The sequence below is a fragment of the Rhipicephalus sanguineus genome, chromosome 8, assembly GCF_013339695.2.
Source record: "Rhipicephalus sanguineus isolate Rsan-2018 chromosome 8, BIME_Rsan_1.4, whole genome shotgun sequence".
NCBI classification, from domain to species: Eukaryota; Metazoa; Arthropoda; class Arachnida; order Ixodida; family Ixodidae; genus Rhipicephalus; species Rhipicephalus sanguineus.
In genome coordinates this window covers 22,588,967-22,606,545 of record NC_051183.1, presented here as the reverse complement: position 1 = coordinate 22,606,545, position 17,579 = coordinate 22,588,967, and the positions used below count along the sequence as shown (strand labels likewise).

The following is a 17,579-nucleotide window of genomic DNA, read 5'->3' as shown; positions in this document are numbered from 1 at the left end:
TCCATAGGTTCTGAACCGCCTTTCGCCCGAAGCTTCGCGACCTATTTGGATCGACCTTGGACAAACCGCCTACGCCGGCAGCGCCTATCCTCTGCAATAACGCATAGCTCGGCCGCGCGAGCGTCGCGCCTGAGCTTCGCTTCGCTATCGGTTCACGCTTCATTTAACCAGCAATGCGCATGACACGATTGAGACAAGGATTTCTTTTTTCCTTCAGGGCGTGCCTTTTGAAAGAAGTTTCGAGAATATCCCCCCTGATGACGGAAGAGTTTGCCTTTTTGATAGCCCATGGATTGCTGAAAACTTTTGCGTCAGTACCCGAAGTCAGCGCAATGTAAGTTCTAATCCTTTCATATTTCACTAAGTTGCGTGATTCGTACCAATACCTATACACAGGCAAAACCATAGCGCTGACCAGACGTGTCTCACATTGAAAGGGAGTTTCACGTTTCGTAATCGCTGAAAGCCCATTGATTGCTCTCCGTCCTATCAACGTTGTTCGTTACATTTCTACAGCATCGTTAGCACTAAAGATATGAAGTAGAGTGGTCGTCACTCAAGACCCAAAAGTGCCGTTGGCTGTGGCTATGGTAGGGGCTTCGGCTGTGGCTTGGGCTACGGAGCGGATGCAGAGACCCATTTAGGGCGTCGCTAACCAGGTTTTGCTGACGCGTTCGCGTGAAGCGCGAAAGGATTTGGGACCGAAGCCAATTATCGCTTACTGGTCGCGCGGAACGAGCTGCGTACCAAAGCTAGATTCTGCGGGAGGCTTAGCGGAAGGTCTTCACAGGCGAAATCGAAGTCCGAGGTGCACACGATTACCTAACAGCGCGACTCGTCGACAGTTAGCGATAAGCTGGCTGGAGGATAAGCTGGCCAGAGACTAACCGTTCTGCTAACTTGCGATATTGAGGGCACCGTAAAAACAACGGCTAGCCTACACTTATGCTCCATTTAACCGGACAATCAGTCTGTGGCTCTGTCGCGCGAGCAATTTATATGGTTAGTGTTGAAAGTTGTGAGTCTGGGGTTGTCTGTCTCTTCTTTCCCTGTGTCCCGTCCTGCTGCGCAGTCTGTTACAAAGATGGTAGATTCGGTGTTTCACTTTGCTTTGTCCGCGTGTATGATTTTCGTTTATGTGCGTTATTCCATCCTTCGATGCTGATGGTATTTGATTTTCCCTGAAATGTTGCCTTTATTTTTATTTGTTTTTCGTCGGTGATAAGGTCGTTTAGACGACTAGAAGGTGCCAGGGTGTGGGTGTGTTCTATCCGAGAAAATACACGTCATATAGGGTGTAAGGGTGGTGTTTAAAGACAAGGTAAAACCCCTTTAAAAGTGTAGAGTGGTTTACTGTGAAGGCTGTAAGACACAGACAATGCCACAGTGACTGAATTTCCCTGAATGCCACAGTCCCTAGGTAACCACTGAAATATCCTTCTTTTTTTTTTTTTTTTTTGCTAATGGTTCATGGTGGACTTGCCTGATTTCTGCAAAGCGCTGCTCACGTGAGCCGTTACGTAGAGAGGAGGATAAAATTTGGAGGGCTGCTTTGCAATCACAGAAGGGAGACCACGAACCTGCTAGTTCTAACACGACAAACTGAAGAGCTGCACCTCAGTAATAAAGATAATAAACAAGATTTCACAAAAAAAAATTGCTGCACCTTGTTGCAGGTAGGATGCAAACCCACGTCTTCGCGTTTACGTACGCCATGCCATAATACCGTGTGGCATCTTGAATGAAATAAACAGCGCCAAAAACGAGGACGAGCAAGAAACGACAAACACGGGCGCTGCCTCCCTGTTACACTGGTTTATTTGTTCAAGATTCAATATTGTTTATTTCGTTTAAGATGGAAGCACACCAACTCGCCTAACTAGCCCTTGTGATGCTGTAATTTGTGAGCTAGCGCGGCGTCGTTTTTCTTACCAAAGATTTTCCGATACTTCTGTCTGATATAACTAGTAGTGGGAGCGTTAGTCTGCGCCTCTACTCAGTGCCATAGCAAAGAGTGGGGGACGTCCTGAGCGTGGGCGTGTGCACATGAGGGGGGGGGGGAGGCACGGGAGTGGCGCCACCTTCTCCCCTCCCCCTTATAGCCTCGTCTTTGCATTGGGTACTGATCCTGTCGGTTTCAGTGCGAGGGGTTTGCGCAGAGCGGGAGGGGGGCGCTTCACAGAACCTTCACCCATTTTTCCCACCCCTCCCTCCCCCCTTTGTAGACCCCTGCGCGCAGGCCTATGATCTTGAGTGCTACAGCCGCCAAACATTGAGTGTATTTCTTTTGTTTTATGTTTAATCTTTTTGTTGTTATTATTATTATTATCTCGAAGGCGACGACGAATGGACCCATGTATGCATCCTCAATCCGTCAAGGCTGCCGGTGTCTAGATTTTAAAAGCATGAGGTTAAATAAGAGCATAAGTTTGGCTCTATGAAGATATATTCTAAGTATCTTGTTCTTTGCGCTGTCATTTCAATGACTTATCGCTGTCAGCAACCAGAAGACGCATTATTTCTCTTCGTTTTCAACGAAATTGCTCTTCCTGAAAGACTGCCGCAGATGACCTTAGTGCATGAAAAGCCCTAGCGGCCACTACGTTGCTCTAGCAGTGGAACGGCAGTACTAATTATACTACTTGGGGTTGTATACGGGCCAAAAGCGACGATCTGATTATAAGGCGTGCCGTAGTGGATGGCTCCGGAAACCTCGACCATCTGGTATTCTCTAACGAGCCCTGACATCCCACAGCACACGGGCCCCTAGCATGTCGCTTCGATAGAAATGCGACCACCGCGTTCGTCATCGAACCCACGACCTTCAAGTCAGCGCAGGCGAGCACCGTAACCATTGTACCACCGCGGCGGAAAAAAAAATACCGGCAGTAATGTAGAGCGCAAATGTTGTCTGATCTACTGGGAAATGTGTAAAAATTAATATTAGGCACTAAAGCTAACGGTAGTATTGTTATTCTTCCAATAAGGTTGTTGCCCGTTTATACTTATTTTTAGTGTATGCTAATATACTTTATCGCTTTTATTGTAGACTTCTGTAGGGAGGAATGCACTCCCTTCAAAATAGCCTTGAGGTTTTTCGTTGGACCGTTTCCGCATGTTTCACATATCTGCGTCAATTGTACTTCACCCTGAACCAAGGATCCTTATAACTATTAAAGTATTAGTTATAAAAAAAACAAGCACCTGTTATACATTTACAAGGGCATTCACGCGTTCTTTGTCTTTGATCGCGAAGGAAGAGGAACACATACATCGATGCACGAAATACAAACGAAAATAAAAGCGTTTCGCTGCCCATAGTGTCAGTTGAGGGGTTACGGAGGACGACAGAAGGTGACGAAAAACAGGCTAAGCCTAAAAGTGGCACTGGGTGACGTGGCCTAAGCCTCGTCCGTTCCGTCCAAGCAGGGACTGACAGTTAAGCAGCTATTCAACGAAAAAGGTGAAAGACGCAGAAAAGTTGCTTCAAACAACCAAGAAAAGAGTCCGCAAGAGCAGGACAGAAAGCGGGAGAGGAGTTTTACACTTCGCCTCGCCATGTTCTGTCCCTGGCGGCGTACACGCTTCGGCAATTAGGCTTAGCAGCTGCGGCGGCGGCTTTGCCGACGAAAATCCTAGGCCCTTTTTGTGCTTCGCGCATGCTAGGCTTTCTTTTTTTGCTTCATTTGTTTTACGGGTCGGGCGAGTCTTTATTTGCCTAGCGAATAGCTTGACAGCCTTCATGCCTTATTCGTTGCCGTCGCTCTTATTAATTTTTTTTTTGCCTCAGTTCTTCGCGAAGAATGCGTAGCGGATCGCCCGCGGAGGCGCGCTGGGAAAAAGCGCTAAGCTAATTGCAAAACTCATGAAAGAAACAAGAAAGCCAAACCCTTGCAAGTTGGAAAGCCTGGCTGCCGCTAGAAGCTGTAATGAGTGCGCAAATACGGAATTGCCAAACTGAGCAGCGGAACGAGAAAAACACCAAGCTACGCGTAACAAAATGTGATAAAAAATGCTAAAGCTCCAGGACTGCGGCAGGCGATAAGGTTTTCCTCTGAGTGCCGCTCAAAAAGTTTCCCTTTGATCATAAAGGAAAATGCATCTGCGAAAAAGGATAAGTCAATTCATTAGGTGTCTCAACTTCTCTTGCTACTGTCTCTGACTCGTGCGTTTCTGTGGCGAGTCGTACGAGAATAGCGGTCCTGTCGAAAAAAAAAGAAGAAAGAGAGATGAGGGGGGGGGGGGGGGGGGGGCTGAGAGCAGCGTTCGACACGCTAAATTAATTTTGAAGAGTGTTAGCTGTTCAGTTCAGCTGGTGCCTTTCCAATGCACTCTTTATATAGCACAATCTAACCTTCACTTAGCTCGGTGTTTGATCTGAACTTCTCGTGCTTCGATTCTTGCTGCGTTTGAAGACATGCTGAAGTTCTTTTTTTACGGATTGAGTATGTCGTTGTCACTCCGAATGAATACATTAAAAACGCAATTATACGTTCGGTGAATCGATTGCTAGGCGGAGCGAATAGCTTTGGAAGCTAGTTCGCGCCGACACGCCTGACGTTCGTGCTTTGACCGGTCTACACTATACGTCATGTAATGGTTGTCAATGTGAATAGTTCAGCTGATTGACCACGTTCGGCATGTCAATTGAAAGGGCTTCCGGCTGGATATAAGAGGTTTTCAGCTTGTTTCGTATTCCGGTATGCGTAAGGCCTTCACGAAATACCTTAAGAAAAAAATTTTTGTAATGCTGCTCATTTGGTATTAGGCCGCTGCAGAGAGTCTACACCAACAGAGAAGTATAACACACTAGGTTTTTGCAATAACTTTCTGTGCTTGCCTGGTTCATCTCGGCCCCGCCAGATGGCACAACCTGTCCGGTCTCCCGCGTTTACAGCTATGGTACCCGGTATATAAGAAGTTTGCGGGCAAAGTAAAGCTCTCTATTAACTAAAAAGAAAGAAATTTTAAAAGCGGTTCTTTTTAAAACGCCTGTAACATACAAACTTCATCACTCAAGCCCTTTGAGTCATCCAAATTTAATACGAATAGGTCTCACAGACATATCTTTTATGGCCGCTTGTTTCGTTGATATCATTAGCGGTTAGCGCTCCCAAGGTAACGTAACTTTTGTTAACTAGTCAATGATTGACAGGGACATTCAGCTGCAAATCGACAAGCAAAATGTCATACTGAAGCGTTTCCAGTTAAAGAGTATTCAAGAGAAGGACAAGTTATTTGGAGTCCTCTCAATCAGATATACGAATGTGGACTCATCGACATGACTGCCTCAGTGCTACTCTTTTCGTATCGCTGCGGTCAGTAATAGACAGTTATAGTTTAGCGGGTTTAACGGAATAGCGGGCTTACCGGAATAGCGGGATCGAAGTGCGCATGCGCAGTACCGTAAACGACCCGTAGCGTTTACCGTACGCACGCTATTTTTCAGATTTAGCGTTACCGTGTTTGCGTGGTTAACGTAGTGTACGTAAAACATGGCGGCGGTTTTCGACGCCCGCTTCAAACTGAATTTAGCGTTGATGTGGACGGATCCACTTCTTTCGCAACAAACTACTGTGCGAAATGGCTTCGCTTGCCTTGAGGTAGCTTCGACGACACGGTATTACGGATAAATTAGCGTAGTTTTTGAGATCGCTTTCCATTTCGAATGTCCCTAGGCCTATCTAGAAGATCGGTGTAAACAAGTCTGTAACATGAAAATTTTCGCTTTTGGCGCTTAGTTCATATTTATTTACTTTTATTTTCATTAAAAAAGGAGTGACATTGCTGCGTGCGGGGATACAGGCGAGCATTCTTGGTTTTGTTTTTTTTTTTCACTTTTTTTAACGCGTTCACCCTTCGCTAGGTGGCGCCACCGTCCTGGCTTGGGCACGTAAACGCTATCCCGCTAAACTAAAACACGCTTTCCGCAACCAACGTTTACGGCACGGTAACGCTATTCCCTTAACCCCCGCTATCACGTTAGCGCTAAACTATAACTGTCTAATGACTAATGTTAACTCACAATGTAACTTACGTTTTGGCTGACTGGGGCGATGGTTTCTGCGCAGACGAGGTGGACTTGAATTATCTGTGTGCCTATGTGAAGTCTCTGGCTTTTCTTCCTGGTAGACAATTGTACTTAGACTTAATATTTCGATTACTTACAGTGCTACAACGTCCCCGGCATTTTGGCCAATTGGGGTCTGGGTGCTCTTTTTGCGGACTAAAGCAGGCCGTCATTTCGTGTTTCATGATTGGCCAACTTACCAGGAGGCTTCGCCAAATAGCTGCAGTGTAGCTGCTTGCGCCTTTTGAAAGTTTAAGAGCCCATCATTAAACAAGGCGTTTAGGGACGCGTAATAAGTCTCCATAATTTCCAGGAAATCTCTTGAAGGTAACAGTACCCCATCGCCGTCTGGTTCGAGATCTACCGACGCGACGCATGCGAGTGAAAGCACAGGGTGAGGAGGGAAGTAGTCGAGCACCCACACAGGGGCGTCGATTGCCATGGAAACGTCCATGGCCACGTGACCAGAACCGCGTCGAGCATGCCGCTGACCGGAGCGCGTGTTATCCGCCATTTCAGAGGGAGTGGGGATTGCCCCCTCCCACTTTTTCAGCACTCGTAACACGTTCATCATGTGGTAGCAGCGGCGGAATCTGAAAAGCGTCATAGTTTCACCGCAGGGGTGAAGCAGTGAGTGCGATAGTAAATTGGAGTGTTATACGAAGAAAGGCTAGGAGCTAACTATAAAAAAGTGCATAACGGAATACGGCCACTACTGTAGCCGAAGCGACATTCCTGCTTTTTATCGCTTCAACGCGAAGTAAGCTGTGAGGGAATAGCACGTACAAGGGTATGAGCCGTCTACTGATATTAGTCGAGATTGCGCGTGCATCAATGCGCGTGACCGCGCCCTTTTGATCAAACTTCCCATTTGCTACCCCAGCGACGCAGCGTCCTCACCGGCACCTCTTCATGCTCCGTCGCCCGGCCGAGCCGGCCGGCGCGTTTCATCTCTGCTTGAACCGCGCCCGTCGACAGCCTTCGCAAGCTTTCACTCGCACATGAAACAGACTACGCGCGGTGCGCTATGATTGATTTGGATTTTATACGGAGCATGACGGCAACGGCAAAACTGCGCCTTGAATGTCCCTATAATTTGTCGCGTAACGACGACAACAACAACAACAACAACAACAACAATAATAATAATAATAATAATAATAATAATAATAATAATAATAATAATAATAATAATAATAATAATAATAATAATAATAATAATAATAATAATCAATCAATCAATGATTTATTTAACGTGCCCAGGAACAACCGTAAGGTCTTTGTGCTGGCGCACGCAAAAAACAATAAAAATAAACAATACAATACAGAGAGTTTTCAGAAATAAAAGAGCAAAAACACGTAGACAAAGAGAAATGAACACAAAAGGGGAGGAGTAAAATAAGACAACACGAGAAATATTGACTGGGAATAAAAAATTGGATTGCATATATACAACTATGTGGAAAGACTGAGAAGGGAAGACATTGTACATTGTGCCACACTATGTCAAAACAGTGCAAAGCTCGGATAAAAACAATGATTGTGGGCTATGAAAAACGTCAAGATGAAGAAAATTAACATTATAGAGACTTTGTATTCTGTGAACAATAGAGTGTTGGAAGAAGCAGGCGGGTACATGAAACGGTCTGTTCTCTCTGGTTAGCTTACGCGGAATTCGAAAATTTACACAATTGAGAAGTACAGGGCAGGATATGAAACCGTGGACTAGCTTGTAAAGAAATAAGAGATCAGAGCGATTTCGTCGGCAGTGAAGTGATGGCAGTGATAATAATTCAGCAGTACTTGAACGAGATCCAGAGTCATTTTTAGCAAAGCGATGGTTATATATGCTGAGGAATTTTTTCTGGACTCGTTCAATGGTGTTACCGCTGGATTGAGCAATGCCATTCCATATCACGGACGCATACTCAAGTTGCGGAAGACATATTGCCGTGTACAATTTGTGTAGGGCCATAATAATAATAATAATAATAATAATAATAATAATAATAATAATAATAATAATAATAATAATAATAATAATAATAATAATAATAATAATAATAATAGTCAGTTCACGTGAACGTGGGTCTACGTGCCATGTGTGCGTGTATCTGAACGACTATCCTTCATGTCACGTATTCCGTCCAGCTCCTAGACTGAGCAGGCTAGGGGGCACACAAGGCCGACAATACCAGCGTTTCATCAAAGATATGGCAACTCTCTGACCATCCATCAAGATTGCTTTAAATGACCCTATTGCTGTAAAAGAGCAGAGATTCTAGACAGCGCCCCGACAAACAGTCTATATGTCTGCAAGGAAAAAAAGAAAGTTGAGCTATAGGTTGCAGAAGCGTGATAAGCCGGAACAGTTGGTAATTGTTCATTGCGGGAGAGACCAAAATAGGAAAGATTACCACAGGGACAAAGACGCAAAAAAGCGCTGACTATCTACAGAAGCCTTATTCCTGAGAACGTATATATTTATTGACTTCTTTACATTATATTGGCTTGTTCTTAGGAATCAAGCATCAGTTAGTAGTCAGCATTTGTTTTTGTCTATTTCTCTTCTTTGCGGTTTTGTCCTATTTTGCGCTGTTCTGCAGTGAGGTTGATGGCGACCTCCCGAAGCAGAAAATAAGTTGAATACCCGGCTTTTGGTCTTTGTTTGTATACTCGCGCGTCTGCCTTTATGCGTCTTACTTTCTTCTATAATGACAGCGTCTATGTGTTTGTGTGTTTATGTGTTCCAGCGTTTCCCTGCAACAACTCATTGTGAGAGAGATGGAAGAAACCCCGGCTATCATCGAGTTCTAGGGTCGGTCAATGATCCTTCTATAACGGTAGACGCGCAGGAAACAATAGCTGGATGGTCGCAAACAAGATCTCTGCTCAGCGATCCGACACGTAATCTACACAAAAAAAGCAAAAAAAAGTAATCCAACACGACTTTGAGCCACTCGATATTGGATGGTTTCCGCCTTACTCAGTGACGCAGCTTTATGGCGTCATTACTTCGCTTCTGGGCTTCCCATTCTCCTCAATGTATTTTTTTTTCCTTTGTCGGAATTCTATCGATTCTATTGTACATATTTACATCGTACTGTTTTTCCTGTTGTAACACTAGTAGGAGCTTAGATCAGCTGACTCTGAGTTATTTTAGGCATTGTTGTTTTCGAGCTATCCGTTTCAGAGGATGACGATATTATTGAGAATATACCGGCTGAAAACACAGAGTAATTTAATCCAGCGTAGGCTTTATGGAACAGAGAACGTCCAAGGTATAACAATGGTTGGAATTCAATAACTTCGTTTGGGAGGATTGAAAAAAGGCAATAAAGTACGCTTGCAAAATAAGGATGGAAATTTATCTAACTTTGATTTTAACAATGGAAAGCGAAGTGCGCTGCTTCTCGCTTTGGTTTTAAATGCGAAGCATTTCTTAGTGAACCTCTGGCACTTTGGCCGTTTCTATATATATATGTCTATTTATCTAGCCGCCTACGTCTGGGCACTCTCCTGGTCGTCTCCATAGCTTGTAATATTCCAAAATTCGCACAGCGGAGGATTAGTGTATGACGAACACAATTCACTGTTCATGAAATGAATAACGCGAAATGCTTGTCACGTACGTCGTGAAATCCTTTCCCGCAGTCACGTGTGGCCCACACCCGCATACCACAGTTCATGTTATGCGGGTATGTGCTACAGGTGATTCACAGTTTCAATCAGCACATTAACGGCGAGCATACACATTGAAACGCAAGGAAAATGAAGGAGCTGAAGACAGAACAACCCTGGAACTCTCTCGACTGCCACTCGTCCACGTGGTCCACCATAACGACTCAGTGTTCTCATTTCATATGAGGCTGGGCAATGGCCTCATGCTGACCGAGGATGACGTCAGATTGAGTGAGAGCCGCTTTGTTACACGCGAAGAAGTAGCCGCTAAGTGCCCTGACGGCATACGGCTATATACTACAGCAATGCGAACGTCGACCGCTATAACGCACGTTACCTCAACGCTGCAGACAACGTGTTATCTATTCCCGTATGTGATAGCATAACTGGCTAAAAGAACAAGCAGGTACACAGGGACGCCCTGACCAAGGTGGCCAACACGAACGCAAGAGACATGGGTAGCCTGCCGGCCTCAATTTACCTGAGCATCGGCATGCCATACACGATCACGCCCGACATCGACGTAAGCGACGGCCTCGCCAATGGAAACACGAGCACCTTGTGGTACATCTAGCATGACGAGCGCGGCAACCTGTTGCGTCCGTGGCTTGAATTTCTAACGTCCGCGGCAGGCATTATCATCCCAGCCTGGACGAAGCACATCACTACCGCTCACCCTGAATAGAATTGAAATGGGTGCCCGTGGGACTGCGAACCACCACATACACGACATACGGCAGAAGAATATCTCATGTTAGAGGGCACAGTTTCCCCTTGCTCGAGAAAACGTCATATGTCACAAAGGATCCCATATGTCACAAAGGATCCCATACGCCCAGGTAGTCTTCGGATACGATAAACGCTATCCACTGAAGTTGGTCTACATAGCACTTTCCAGGGCCACCAGCCTCGACGACCTATACCTCCCCAACGCAAATGGTGACTTCAGGTTCCGACATGTCGCCGGCTCTATCGACAGACAGTCTGTCGGCGACGCGACCCGGCCAGCAAACAGGCCTCTATACATTGTCTTGGACCGGGCTACCATCTTCATTCGGTGCCACAACCACACCAATCACCTCAGGCTCGCCGCTCTCAAGTACAGTCTGTGCACGCGCACGTGTGCGACCTCGAAAAAGACGATCTGCTCACAGAAATTGGCGTGTTCGCACTTTCGGAAGCCTGGAGCGATGAGCCCACTGCAATCACAGGATTCTAATGTGTCGTCCACAGCAAGCGGCTTCATTGCAGGTATGGCGGCGTGGGTACGTATAAGGACATGGCGATGCGCATCTTCAAGGTATGCCACATCCCACTTTCCCGGCAGCCAGACACCGAACACACACAGACCAATAGCGGAATCGTCGAGGTCTGAGTTGCGTACACCAGTCACAATAACAAAGACATTGCGCTCGCCTCCATCTACGTGAGAACTGTCAAGAACTCCTTCCACACATGCACGCGGGTTTGTGAAAAGCGCACGCGTTCTCCATCACTACGGATAAGTCTAAGCCCTAGATATCGGCCTACCGCATCTAGTGTTGATAATACCTATGTTGCTGTTGGCATCGTTACGCGACTGTAAACAACTGGTTATATAACACATCTGCAACTCTTCAACATATGTGTGTGCGTATACCATTTGCGCCTATCTGTACAGTAATTTCGTAACGTTTCGCTCAATGTAATAAATTACGCCACAGTCACCTTCCCGCCGCATGCTTCGCATTACATCGATTCCCACGGTGCATGGGATGTGCGTACACACATGCGGTGCAATGGCGCCAGCCGGAACCGGATCCTAGCGCTACGGCGACGCCGACTGAAAGCACTGATTCGCCTAGCGACCGTCAAGGCCTGTCTGAGTTCGACTGGACCTAAAGCTGCGCTTTCCGCTGTTTGCGTTCCTTTTCATCGCTATAGTGCTCCACGCACGCAGTACTAAAACTCGCTATTCTCGTGTACTGGCAGCATTGAGAAGTGCTTATGCAGATGAGCTCGGTCCAGTAGAGAATGCCTCAAGCAGCAATTGTCAGCAACGGCGGAGTCGCCCCGCCTGCGATACCGTAAAGCTGTTTTCGAAACCAACAAAGCGACCGTGATTAGATCAGCTCTGTCAGCGAATGTGTGCATAGAGCGGAACCGAGAGACATGCGAACGCTGTTGGCCGTCGTTCTTTCGCGTAACAGAATATCGTATAGCATCAACGCTTCGGATGAAGCGGTCCAAACAATGCCGCCATTGAATGTGCGACGAGCATTGCGTGCCTGTAAACAACATCTAACTCAATGCCTGTAATTAATAATTGCTGCCGACAGCACGCGCACAGCAATGGGACCTCCTCTAATGCTAGCGTTGCCCTGTCGAATGTCTCTGCTCACTTGGCTTAGGATATATTGTTTACGCGGCAGCAGTTACGCGCATAACAGATAGCTTTCGTAACGCTTCTCATGGCCAGTGTAAACTCCCTTGCGAGCTCGGATGGCGTGCTTTGTTCAATTACATTCAGTAGTGGAACGAGCTCAAAGAACGTACATTGTTCGGTTGTACACAGCGCACGTACATTGTTCGGTTGTACACAGCGGTAAAGATATTTCGATTGTCAGCGCACAGTCGGTAATGAACTGAAACGTCGCATTCAATAGTCTCAGTGCTCAATTTCACGGAATATTTGTCCTCTTGATACTTTAGATGCCCCATTAAACGCGAAAATTGACCGTCGGCGTCGGTGGCGGCGGTGTCGACGTCAACACGAGTGATGCAAGAATCATGTGTTGACTTCACCATATGATGTCATCATGACGTCATATATCTGGAGAACTTTTGACGTCATCATGAAGTCACTAAGACGTCACATGGCGTGCCGTCACGTGATAACGTTACCACATGATATCGTCACTTGGACAGAGGTGGACTAATCACGGAGGCACTGCAAAGCCACGTCAGGTGTCGAAACCTTAGAAAGCCTTCGAACTCGGAGGCCGCGCAAACACACGTTATGTGCAGATAGTTTTCCGGTGGGTAAGGGGGGCAGGGGGGTACCAAGGCGGTCGAATGAGAAGAAAAATAAGAAGAGAGAGAAGAAATAATAGTGAAGGAAAGGCAGGGAGGTTAACCAGTATAGGACAACCGGTTTGCTACCCTACACATGGGGACAGGGTGGGGGAGAATAAAGATGGAGAGGAAAGAGAGAGAGAAAGATAGAAAGATAGCACATGACACTGCACACACAGAATCATTTACGAAGTCCTATTCCTTTCGGATTGGAATGGCCGACAACGCTCTTTGCGATGCCTGTCGTTGCGAGGAGACGCTGCACCACGTCCTGTGCGACTGTCCGGCATATATTGTTCAGAGACAGTCACTGGCGTCCGTTCTAGCGCGCCTTGACAGTAGACAAATGTCTGTTGAAACAGTTCTTGCATGCCGTCAACAGAAGACCACAGCTGAAAGCGACGAAGGCACTGCTGAGGTTTTTGAGAGAGACGAACTTGGACAAGCGGCGGTGACAGAAATGTCGCGTACCACGCAACAGTGACCGACTGAAAATAAGAATAAGATGGCTTTGGCCTTCGAGGTCTCAGGCGAATGCATAAGGGACCATCTGGCTTTTAAATTAATATAGATATGCTTTGCAATAAAACTCACAGGGAGCATTGCGCATTCACCTAAGATGACTCGAACGCGAAATCAGTCTTCTTCCTCTTCTTTCTCTTATCAATCGATGTAATGATCCTCACCGACCCTCCCTTCTCCGGATGCTTTCTACATCTAACCTGCTCTTGCTCTGACCCCGTGATTGGCCCCCTTTGACCCAGCGACGATGTCATGGGATGACGCCATCGTGTGACGTCACGTTTGCGGCGTCATAGTGACTTTTTATTGACGACATATAATGACGTCATCGCGTGATGGTAATATTTCGGATCACTCGTGTTGACGCCGACGCCGACGCCGCGGGACGACGGTCGACGCCTACGGTCAATCTCCGCGTTTTGTGAGGTATCTAAGTCTTTCGTCTTATTAATCCAGTTCTAAGTGCATCTGGCGTGGTTTTCGCCGTTGCGAACACCCGTCATCGCGCCGGAGTTAGCCGCCTTCACCATGTAGAGACGCGCGCTTACTCAAAAGACGCTCTTGGGCGAACGACCGCTGTCGCAAGCACCTCGACGGCGTTAATTAAGACGAGAGCGGCTCAGAATGGCCGAAACAATCAGGGAGCAATTAAGCCGTACGACCCTTTCCCCGTAACAATGTTGGCGCAGCTTCTGGGAGTCAGGCCGTTGCACGCATGGTGTCGAAAAATTGGCCATCGTCGGGGGATGCAGAAACGAACAACGCTCCTTACGCCTGTTACAAATTAGTTCTGCGTAGACCCACCAGGTGGTGGGTGGTTATTAAACAACCAAAAAAAAGTTACATCTGAGATTTACCGGCGTCAATTGTCCTTTTCAATGCGAATAAGATGGCAGACTCCGCGTGACTCTGTCAGTTTTGTGAAAACGCACCACGCACCTCAATGCGCTGGTTTGCACGAAGACCTGTGGTCTTGCCCATGGTCTTCTCCTGCGATCTTGTCTGGGGTCTTGTAGTCTTGTCTGTGGCCTTTTCTATGGCCTTGTTCTGTGATGTTGTCTGTTCGATCGATGACGTGGCGTTCACCTACGGGGTCTTGTCATGTGGTCTTGGCTGTGATCTTGTCTATGGTCTTGACTTGTGATCTTGTGTGTGGTTTTTCCTGTGGTCTTGTATATAGCCCTGGCCCTGGCCTGCGATCTTATCTGGGGTCTTGTCATGTGGTGTTGTCCAGTGATCTTGTCTAGTGCTCTGTGGTCATGTCGTGGGGTCTCGTCTGTGGTCCTGCCTATAGTCTTGTCATGTGCCCTGGTCTGGGATCTCGTGGTCTTGTTTGTGGCGCTGTCTATGGTCTTGTCTTGTGATGTTGTCTGTGGCCTTGTCAAGTGGTTTTGACCATGATTTTGCGTATGGTCTTGTCTTATGATCTTGCCTGGGCTTTTATGCGGGGTTTTGTCTATAGTCCTGCTCTGTGGTCTTGTCATGTGTTCTTGTCTTGTGATCTTGTCGGTTGTCCAGTGGTCACCTTATGTGGTCTTGTCTGTGGTGTTGCCTATGGTTTTCTCCTGTGATCTTGTCTGGGATCTTGCGGTCTCTTCAGCGGCCTTGTCTATGGTCTTGTCCTTTAATGTCGTTCGTGCTCTCGTCATGTGACCTTGCCTCTGGTCTTGACTAGTCTTGTCCCGTGATTTTGTCTGTGGTTTGGTCTGTTGTCTTGTGGTCTTGCCATGTGGTCTAGTCTGTGGTCTTGCCTATCGTCTTGCCCGCGGGTCTTTTTGTCTTGTGCTCCCATCATTTGTGCTGCTTTTAACAAGAACATCCTGTTAGCATGAAAAAAATTCTTAATGAAGCCATCAGCGTAGCGTAAAACGTGGCAATAGTCCGGACGCCAGTGCCTGCACCCGAGACCTTCCTCAATGGGCTTTATTCCGGGTGGTAATACACGCCCCTGTAGCACAGTAGTGAGAACATCGGGCTTCGGTACTACAGTCAAAGAAAAAAAAAAGAAAGAGTCCTTTGACTTATTTCTGACACACTCTCGTAGGAGAGTTGTGGGACATAATAAAAAGAGTCAACGTGCCTCGTTAAAAAGAGCCATATACGTGGAAAGTCTTCAACGACAGCGTCCTAGTGTCACAACTGAATGTGTTTCGCGCTGCTAGCCTGAGAGTGCTGCGAAAGAATCCCAGCCATGAGACTCTTGATAGACTCTTCAACGGCCGCAAATATCAACGTCTGACAGACAAAGCTACGCCTGCTTCTGAGCTGAGCGTTTAAACCCGCTCAAGCGCACTAGTCTCGCAGGTGCGTAGCGAAATTGCGTCAGCAAGATGAGACACGTCGACGGGATGATCGATGACGTGGCGTTCACCTACAGTTTGATAAATGAACCTAAGAATAAGCGCTCGGGCGTCATGTGGCATCTTGGTAACTTCATTCGCAAAGTGATGATGGCTTTCAAACAGGTGATGATGGCTTTCAAACAACCGAGAATCAGGTAGGTGTACTCCTCTACCCCCCATTTGGAAAAACCGCTGGGTTCCCGGTCGGCACTGGCAATCTAACCCGGCACCATTGGAAGCGGGCGCTCAGCCATGTAGCCAGCATGGGACAGCCAGACCTAAAAATAAGGTTATCCTCTTTTTTTTGTCTATATTGTCATACCACCCGTAATCGTCTACATTGGTTGCAAGGGTGGCCCAGATGTTTACGCAATTAATCTTTGTTCTCTATACCTTCTATCTGTTAAATTCCCTCATCTCATGCTGTTATCTGTCTTTTAATGTACTCAATGAGCCAGTGGCTATCACTGATAATTGCCTTCACGACCCATCGTTTTTCAGGATAAAGAGACAGAGCGTGCAAACACGGACACAAGAGAGAAGTCAGGACACCACAAACGCCACGACACCCCGGCGTCCAGACACCACGGCGTTTGTGATGTCTTGACTTCTCTCTTGTGTCCGTGTTTGCACACTCTGTTTCTTTAACATGAATGCTTACCAACTAGCTCAGCTCTCTGTTATTTTAAGTTTTTCAGGATAACGCTGCAACAAAGAATGACACTGTATCAGTCATGTTACCTTCTGCGCTGTATTCCAAGCTTTTATTTATTTGCAGGGGTGGTGTACGCATATTGTCTAAGTCAGCATAATTAATCTTCCATACTCTAAGTCTAGCGCAAGTCTAAACGGCAAGACAAGGTTCAGAGCAAAACGACACAGTTATCAGGCTTCTAAGCGTTGGAATTTTAAATGATCAAAGGAACAGACGCAACCTTGATAAATACCAGCTGATAATGAACCCAAGCAACGTATAGGGAGCGTTAATTGTACTGTTTTTGGGTGTATTGTAATAATCGCGATACAGATGTGAAGAAAGTAAAGTGTACGAAAAGACAACTTGCCACTGGCAGGGATCGAACCTGCGACCTTCGGATCCGAAGGTTGCAGGTCACAATTATTAGAATGCACCTAAAACAGTACAATTAACGCCCCCTATACCTTTATTGGCTTCATTATCTGTTGGTTTTCATTAAGGTTGAGTCGAACAAGGAAACGAGCCCTCTAAAATTCCCTTCCTTCATTCAAAGGAACAGACGTTTTTTTGAAAGCACATCTTCTTTCCCCAGTTATACGCTTAAAAATCTTCCTCTCTTTTTATGTTGACTTAAAAAGTACTTTTAACGCTTCAGTTTCTTTCACACAGAATACTTATTAAAATATGTCGCTTCGCACACTATAGTTGGCTATGCCGTTAGCATACCGTTAATGTGGTGCGGCACGCTCTACAGGCAGTGCCAAAAGCTGCGATTTCGGTGAATGCCGGTCCGGGACAATTTCCTTGCCACAATACAATCTTTTAACACGATAGCGTTAAAGAGCTCGTATCGCAGAAATTCCGCCGTCGGCGTCGGCGCCGTTGGTTGTGAGCGAAAAATCATCATCTTGTCCGGGACCGAAAAATCGAAAAAGCGTAAATAAAATAAACAATACAGATGTCGGGTCCGAGTGAGAATCGAACCCAGGTCGTCTGCGTGGCAAGCAGGTGTTCTACCACACAGCCACGCCTCTGCTTGGAACTACACTGAAAGTAACTTTCATGCTTCCCAAAAATACGCGTCCTGTATACAGGTGTCGCAGCACGAGATGTAATATGGCAGTAATATTGCGTGGTACAAGCGTACATTGCCATCGGGCGTCACACCACGTCAATATTATAACGACTTGGTGGTTTAAAGACAGCCACCCAT

General features: G+C 46.6%; 1 protein-coding gene across 1 annotated transcript in view; it reads left to right on the top strand.

Annotated features, from left to right (window-relative positions):
* Nucleotides 1–225: 225 nt before the first annotated feature.
* Nucleotides 226–17,579, top strand: part of LOC119401544 (uncharacterized) — a 236,189-nt gene continuing 218,835 nt past the window's right edge. Inside the window, exon 1 of the mRNA XM_037668435.2 lies at nucleotides 226–334. The gene's annotated coding sequence lies outside the window, so the exon portion shown is untranslated. The remainder of the gene's footprint in view (nucleotides 335–17,579) is intronic.